Genomic DNA, 7,897 nt, shown 5'->3' with positions numbered 1-7,897 from the left:
CAAGAAACACAAAAAACAATAAACAAAAAAATATGACATACAGCAACCAACGACAACCATCGAATGACAGGGGTTTGACTTCAGTAAAGGCACACAAAGAACATGGTTGGGTTAAACATATATGTGAGCGCTTTACTATGTCGTTGATGTAACAGAACAACATGAGAACAAAATATAAAAATCAGTTGAAAATTCAAATGAAACACAAAACAACTACAACATAAAAACAAAATATTTCCATAAAATGACATGATTTTAATAAATTATTAGTTTATTTTAAATGCAATATTTGCTAGTTTAAAAGGTAAAAGACAACAAAACTTGAAAATGTTAAAGGAAAAAAAGAAGAAATTTTGTTTACGGCACTTTTGGGGGCTATTGTCACGTGCTTGGTTGAACGTGTTGTCGATATTTGAATCATCGTATTATATGTTGTTCTTGTCTTCGTTGTATTGCTGGTCTTCGATGGTGTGTCTGTGATCGATTGTGAGCTTGTCTTCGATGGCGTGTCTGTCTTCGATGGCGTGTCTGTCTTCGATGATGTGTCTGTGATCGATTGTGAGCTTGTCTTCGATGGCGTGTCTGTCGTCGATGGTGTGTCTGTGATCGATTGTGAGCTTGTCTTCGATGGCGTGTCCGTCTTCGATGGTGTGTCTGTGTTCGATTGTAAGCTTGTCTTCGATGGCGTGTCTGTCTTCGATGGTGTGCTTGTCTTCAATGTTTTTTTTGTCTTCGATGGTGTGCTTGTTGACGACGATGTGCTTTTTGACGATGTTGTGCTTGACATGGGTAGTGTGCTTGTCCTCAATGATGTGTTTGTTGTTGACGATATGTTTGTCTTCGATTGTATAATTTTCGTCAATGTTGTGATCATCATCGATGATGTAATTGCTGTTGACGCTGTACTTGTATTTGTATCTGTAAATATCACTTGAGATACGTTCAACTCAATGAATTATTGATAATGTTTTCTAAACAATTAAGTATGTATCTTCGTAAAATTTAGAATTTGACAACTATAATTGTAAGTTAATCAATATCATTTTAAATTTTTTGATAATAACATGAACGGTACCAATATCATTGCAACATATGCACGTTTTGACAATAATTGTCTCGTCAGTGAAGTTTCACTTTTTGTGTGTGCAGCACCAGTAGCTTGCATCTATTTCATTAAATTTTATATGGAATAAACATTACATTTTTTTTTAAATTAAGGCTGATTCATTTCAAAAACAATACAGAAAGAACAAGAGGCTGTCACAACGACAGCAAACCGGATTTATTAACATTTATTTGTGTCCTGCCAATATTACAAGAACCATGATAACTGATGAACGGTGAAAGTGAAAATCGTCAATATCAAATTTGACATCCATTTTGTCATCAGTATCAACATATTAAAATTTGAAAAGCTTAGATTGAATGGTTCATGAGTAAATGCAACAATAAAATTAACGGTACTAATTTTCTTGCACCAGATGCGCATTTCGACAATACATGTCTCTTCAGTGATGCTCGTGGCCAAAATTTTTGAAATCCAAAGCTGATACATGTATAAAAGATGAAGAGCTATAATCCAAAAGGTCCAAAAAGTATAGCCAAATCCGTGAAAGTAATCAGAGCTTTCAAATTGCATGAGGGAGATATATTCCTTAATTTATAATAATTTCTATCATTTTATAACAGTAAATTTTAATAACACAAAAAATCCGTATTTTCATGACAGTACCGAAGTACTGGCTACTGGAGTGGTGATACCCTCGGGGACTAATAGTCCACCAGCAGAGGCATCGACCCAGTGGTAGTAATAAAATTAACGGTACTAATTTTCTTGCACCAGATGCGCATTTCGACAATACATGTCTCTTCAGTGATGCTCGTGGCCAAAATATTTGAAATCCAAAGCTTCTATAAAAGATGAAGAGCTATAATCCAAAAGGTCCAAAAAAGTATAGCCAAATCCGTGAAAGGAATCAGAGCTTTGCATGAGGGAGATACATTCCTTAATTTATAATAATTTCTATCATTTTGTAACAGTAAATTTTAATAACACAAAAAATCCGTATTTTCATGCCAGTACCGAAGTACTGGCTACTGGGGTGATGATAACCTCGGGGATTAATAGTCCACCAGCAGAGGCATCGACCCAGTGGTAGTAATAAAATTAACGGTACTAATTTTCTTGCACCAGATGCGCATTTCGACAATACATGTCTCTTCAGTGATGCTCGTGGCCAAAATATTTGAAATCCAAAGCTTATATAAAAGATGAAGAGCTATAATCCAAAAGGTCCAAAAAGTATAGCTAAATCCGTGAAAGGAATCAGAGCTTTGCATGAGGAGATACATTCCTTAATTTATAATAATTTCTATCATTTTGTAACAGTAAATTTTAATTAACACAAAAAATCCGTATTTTCATGCCAGTACCGAAGAACTGCCTACTGGGGCGGTGATACCCTCGGGGACTAATAGTTCACCAGCAGAGGCATCGACCCAGTGCTAGTAATAAAATTAACGGTACTAATTTTCTTGCACCAGATGCGCATTTCGACAATACATGTCTCTTCAGTGATGCTCGTGGCCAAAATATTTGAAATCCAAAGCTTATATAAATGATGAAGAGCTATAATCTTCATGAATGAAAACGCCATTTTTCGATCTTTCAAAAACCATTAATCCTGAACGGTAAAAGTCAAAATCGTCATTATTGAACTTGACTTCCATTTTGTCATCAGTAACAACATAATAAAATTTGGGAAGCTTTGGTTGAACAGTTAATGCGCCAATGAACGGACAAGACTGGAAATGCCATTTTTCAATCTTTCAGGACCATAACTCCTGACCGGTAGAAGTCAAAATCGTCATTATTGAACTTGACCTTCATTTTGTTGTCAGTAACAACATATTAAAATTTTAAAAGCTTTGGTTGAACGGTTCATGAGTAAATGCACGGACAACATTTGGTTGCCGCCCGCCCGACCGCCCGACTGCCCGCCGTACATCCCCAAATCAATAACCGATATTTTTGTCACAAAAACCCGGTTAAAAATGAAAGAAAAGAACATACAAATGGACAATTGATAAAAATCAGATAGCACCATGACAAAAAATTAATCCGTTGACAAATAAAATAAAAAAACAAAGAAAACAAAGAAAACCAATGAACACTTAAGATTTGCCAACACGAACCTGAACATAAACAGAAGAGAATACAACTACACAAGAGGAGGAGTAAACAGTCTTGCTCAATATATGACAGTTGGCGTACTGCTCAAGCATGTACACATCCGGTGATAAGTCGAATTCGATTATGTCAAAGTATGACTAAGATATAATGATATAAATGACAACAGAAATAAGCAACATGGAATAAGGCCAACTAAAATTAATAAGTAGATTTTCATCCAAATTTTTGAAAAAAATGGGGCGGGTGGGAGGATTTTTTTTTTTAAATTTTATTTCATATGAAACCTTCTTGTCATGTGTTATTTATATATGAAAGTGTTATAATAAGCTTATATCATGTAAATACATCCATAAGGTATCGTGTATCAGACAATAACAATCAAAACCAAGGAGTAACCAAAGACCCATAAAACCAAAAGACATTTACATCAACAGTTACAAATAATAAGTAGGAAACAACACGAACTCCACTAAAAACCAGGGGTGAAATCAGGTGCTCCGGAATGGTAAGCATTTCCTGCACAGTATACGGCACCCGTCGGGTTATTTCTTTGTTCAGTTCGGTAATGATGAAAGGTTGTTATGACTGAATAACTGAGACATGATTTCTGACACACTTTTGTCATAATGGCCAATCAGCTCATGATGGTGACCATTAAATTGCTTGAGTGATGACCTTAATTTGATTGATTCATAGCCCTGTCTTAGCAACTTTTGAGAAAGCAGTATTCCTCGCTCAACAAAATCAACGTACTTTGAGCTAGCTCTAGAGTAACGTATCAATTGAGACACATACAGTGTATACTCCATATGCTGGTTCCGCTTTCTCAAAATTATGAATATATATCTCATATGGCAACCACTGTTCTACATGTAATTGCCACTTTAGAAACCTATTTTATAGTAAAGCATGCAGCAGAAATGTGGAGAAATGCTCTAGCTCTTCAGTTGGACTACCTACATCAAATGTAATTTGCTTTCTAAGCAATGTTTTGTTGTCCTAATAAAATGAAGCAAATGCATTGGTATGCAACACAAGTACGATAAGTACAGAATAAAATGAACTCAAACAGTGTTTAATTAATAGGGTTGGTCCTTAATGTGCAAGATGCAAACTTAATTACAATGTAGAACATAACGTTGTTTAATGACTCTATCGTGGGTATTGGGACAGAGGATATTTTCTCTATTTCTACAAAAAACGAAATAAAAGCTAAATCTGAATCTAAGAGCTGGCTATGAATTAATAAATTAAAAATGCGTATGTTTGTTGATTTTTTTTTAACTCAATATACGGTCACCAATCTAAAAAGTTCATGCTTGTGTCAATTTCTTTATTCCAGTCAAATGTGTTCCACGATTCTAACACTTTTGGGTTTCATTCACAGTCCAAATTTCTTGACACAAAGTAATTGCATAAATAAAATAAATCCAAGGTGTTTTACTCAAAAACATTTGTGTCATTTGTGACATACGCTACGGCGATTTGCGTTCTTGGACACAGCGTATTACTCGTAACCCGAATATTTCACGCCCTTCTCGTAATCAATCTCTATTCTCGGTAAATGATGTTTTCATCATAGATCAGCAGAATATATCGACTTTGTGTCTTAATCATTCAGTAAGAATACTCTAAGAAATAAGAAAACCGAAATTTGAAACAGGAAGTTTTACATGAAACGAAATTATCGACGGTAACGGAAATGAACAAAATCCGGAAATCGTAATTTTTTCAGAAATAAAAAAAAATCGGGGCGGGAAGATTTCAGAGGGGCGGGCGGGGATGAATATCTATCAATTAATTTTAATTGGCCTAATAACGTCTCAATAAGATCACTCACGTCGAATACTAGTATACTGTTCGTATGAATAATCGCTTGCTTAGTGAAGGCCTACCAAAATAGGGATAGTCATCCTTAACCTATTGTTTTTAGATATTTTTAAATTATATTCTCCTAAAAAAAACATGCTACCGAACCGTTTTGTTATAAAGTTGTCATGATTAAGAAAAAAAAACCAATATAATATTCATGACTCAAAAACTTTCAACTTACCAATACACTGAACTGTGCAAAGAATACACATTAAAACAGGAATCATGATCGTTTTCATCTGAAATATAAAAACAAGACACGTTTATTAATAATCCGATATGAATGTCTTCAAATATTTAATTAAATCTGTGAAAAGTTTGAAAAGCTTGTACCGTCAGAAATACTGACGGACATCAAAAACACAACACGGGATCACTCTGTTTTATTCAAATATTCAAATCGACAATGGTTGTAAAAAAACCAAACCATAAATTTTATTCATCTTTTTATTGTCTGAAAAAAAGTTTGTAGTTCAAAAGTTAACCCATGACGTCATTTTAAAAGTTCAAATCATGTGTTATGCACTAAAAACCCTATTCCACCTTTTTCCAATGGCTGTGTCACTGTCGAAAGCAATAACTGCCTTCAACCAAAACCAAAATAATTGTCCGAAAGGTCAGCAATTTCTATCGGGCATGCTTTGATTTCTATTTTGTACCTTCTGAATTCCTTTGTCCCATGCATTACAGTATGTTTAAGCAAGGTTTAAGTGGTTTCAATTTGTAGTGCTTCAAATGTTTTCCTACAGTCGGTTCTTTGACATTTTAGTGTATGGGAAACATTGTTTTCATGAATTTGTCTGTCATGACATTGGTCGACTTGATAAGCAGTTGACGTTGTTGCCGTAAATGTCTATGTCTCGCAAATGAAGTTGCATAATCAAATTCACTTGACGTTGCGTTGTCATCAATAAATCGGTATTTTCGTATGGCTCGATTCAGATTTCATTGCTCGGCAATATGGAGATTCAACATTGTTATGATGATTCAAGTGAAGATATGGATTAAAAGAATTGTTTTAGGAGGAAAAATCCTAAAAATAATCATTATGGAGTTCAATTTTCGCTTTAAGAAATTCGTGCGACTTCAATAAAGCGGAATGTTCAATAACCTCACGTAAATTGGATATTGTTTTTTTTTCTAACTATAAAGAAGTATGGGAAGCATGAATAGTAGTTCTATGAGGATCAATCCTGATTTGGTAAAAAAAATCACCGAAATGTATGTTGGGTTTCTAAGGTCCATCAGGATAATTATGTAAACGGTATATCATCTCTCTATAACATTTTAGGGAAAGTATGGAGTGCCAAGAACATCTCAAGAAGCACACAAATAAAAATTTCAATTCCAAAGTAAAATCAGTGCTTTTGTATGGATCAGAGATATGGAGAACAACTAAAACCATGTTGTCTAGACTCCAAAATTTCATACACTACTGCCTAAGGCGAATCATGAACGTCAGATGTTTTGATAAAGTAAGAAATGAAGACTTATTGAAAAGAGCCGAACAAAACCTATTGACATCCAAATCAAGAAAAGAAAATTGGTATGGATATGCCACACACGGCAATAACCAACAAGAGGCATTACCAGACAGGCACTTTAAAGTTGAACCCTCAAGGAAAAAGTAACAGAGGACGACCAAGAAACATTATGCAGAAATTGTAATTTGTTTCCGCTCTACCATCTCGCCAACCTAGATGTGTGGTATAACAGTACAAGATTTTTACAAGTAAAATAAAAGAAACAGTTTTCATTTCTTACCTTGCGAATAACACTGATTCGTCAGAATAATTTTATGCTTCAAAATTGTTGCACACCTGACATGTACCAACCAAAAGCCTGATTATATTATCGGGTCTGAAGCATCTGGCTTTACCCATATAAATGGTAACTTGTATCACTTCATATAGTGATTTTGGTTAAACTTTTTATTCTAATCAAACTACTTCAGCTTGACATTTAACGTCGTGTTGGTCATGATAGTCTGGGTGTGTAAACTACAGATAAAATTCACCGGATGTTTAAGATATTCAGAACTATACTAGACCCTAGTAAAACTTATATTATTAGTTATGTATAAATAAATATTGACAAAAAGGCCAAATTATTTACTGATGTTGATTAATGCAATCTGTTGGGTATGGACACTTGTCTATTAATGACTGCTTTTGACAACCTTCATAACTTTTGATTTTATCTGTTTTGCGTTGTTGTTTGGTTGCTGTGTCATTGACCTATACCGTAAAATTTCTTGCTAGCATAGTATGCATACATGTATGTGGGTTTCGATTTCATTGAACTGTGTAAAATAAATAATAAAAGATAACTACACAATGCAATGCTCCTGACTAGGGACATACACATCAAGAATGTTGCGGTCTTCAACATTTTGAAGGAGTCAACCCTCTACCTCAGATTGAACAGTGGCGTACCAATATACCATGAGAAGAAACTATTTATTTATTTGACATTATATTTATAAGTACGTTTCGTGTTATTGCAAGTCTTCGGTTTTTTGACGTGATCAGTTTGGCGCGTTTTCCTTATTGTTCGCTAGCTTGATGCATCTTATTGTTCGCTGACCTATTGATCGCTAGCTTGAGTCTGGTGGATAATTGTCATATTCCTGACTTGGTACAGGCATTTCTTATGAAGAAATTGGGGATTTAATCTTGTTGGAAAGACAGCTCAACCTCTCACTTGTATACCAGTCGCATCAAATTCCATTATATTGGTAACAATGTGTGAACAACACAAACAGATATAATAGGTAGAAATGTATAAAAATTGACAGTCGTCATTGTGTTATAATCTTAATCACTATAAAAA

General features: G+C 34.5%; 1 long non-coding RNA gene across 1 annotated transcript; it reads right to left on the bottom strand.

The window, feature by feature from the left end:
• Positions 1-297: 297 nt before the first annotated feature.
• Positions 298-6,954, bottom strand: LOC139525994 (uncharacterized). Its single transcript, XR_011665078.1, has 3 exons — positions 6,830-6,954; positions 5,247-5,304; positions 298-918 (listed from the first exon to the last, which is right to left on the bottom strand). It is a non-coding gene; the product is annotated as an uncharacterized lncRNA (long non-coding RNA).
• Positions 6,955-7,897: the final 943 nt, after the last annotated feature.

This window comes from Mytilus edulis, chromosome 6 (genome assembly GCF_963676685.1).
Source record: "Mytilus edulis chromosome 6, xbMytEdul2.2, whole genome shotgun sequence".
NCBI lineage: Eukaryota > Metazoa > Mollusca > Bivalvia > Mytilida > Mytilidae > Mytilus > Mytilus edulis.
The sequence above is the reverse complement of the archived record's forward strand: the minus strand, read 5'-3'. Positions and strand labels throughout refer to the sequence as shown.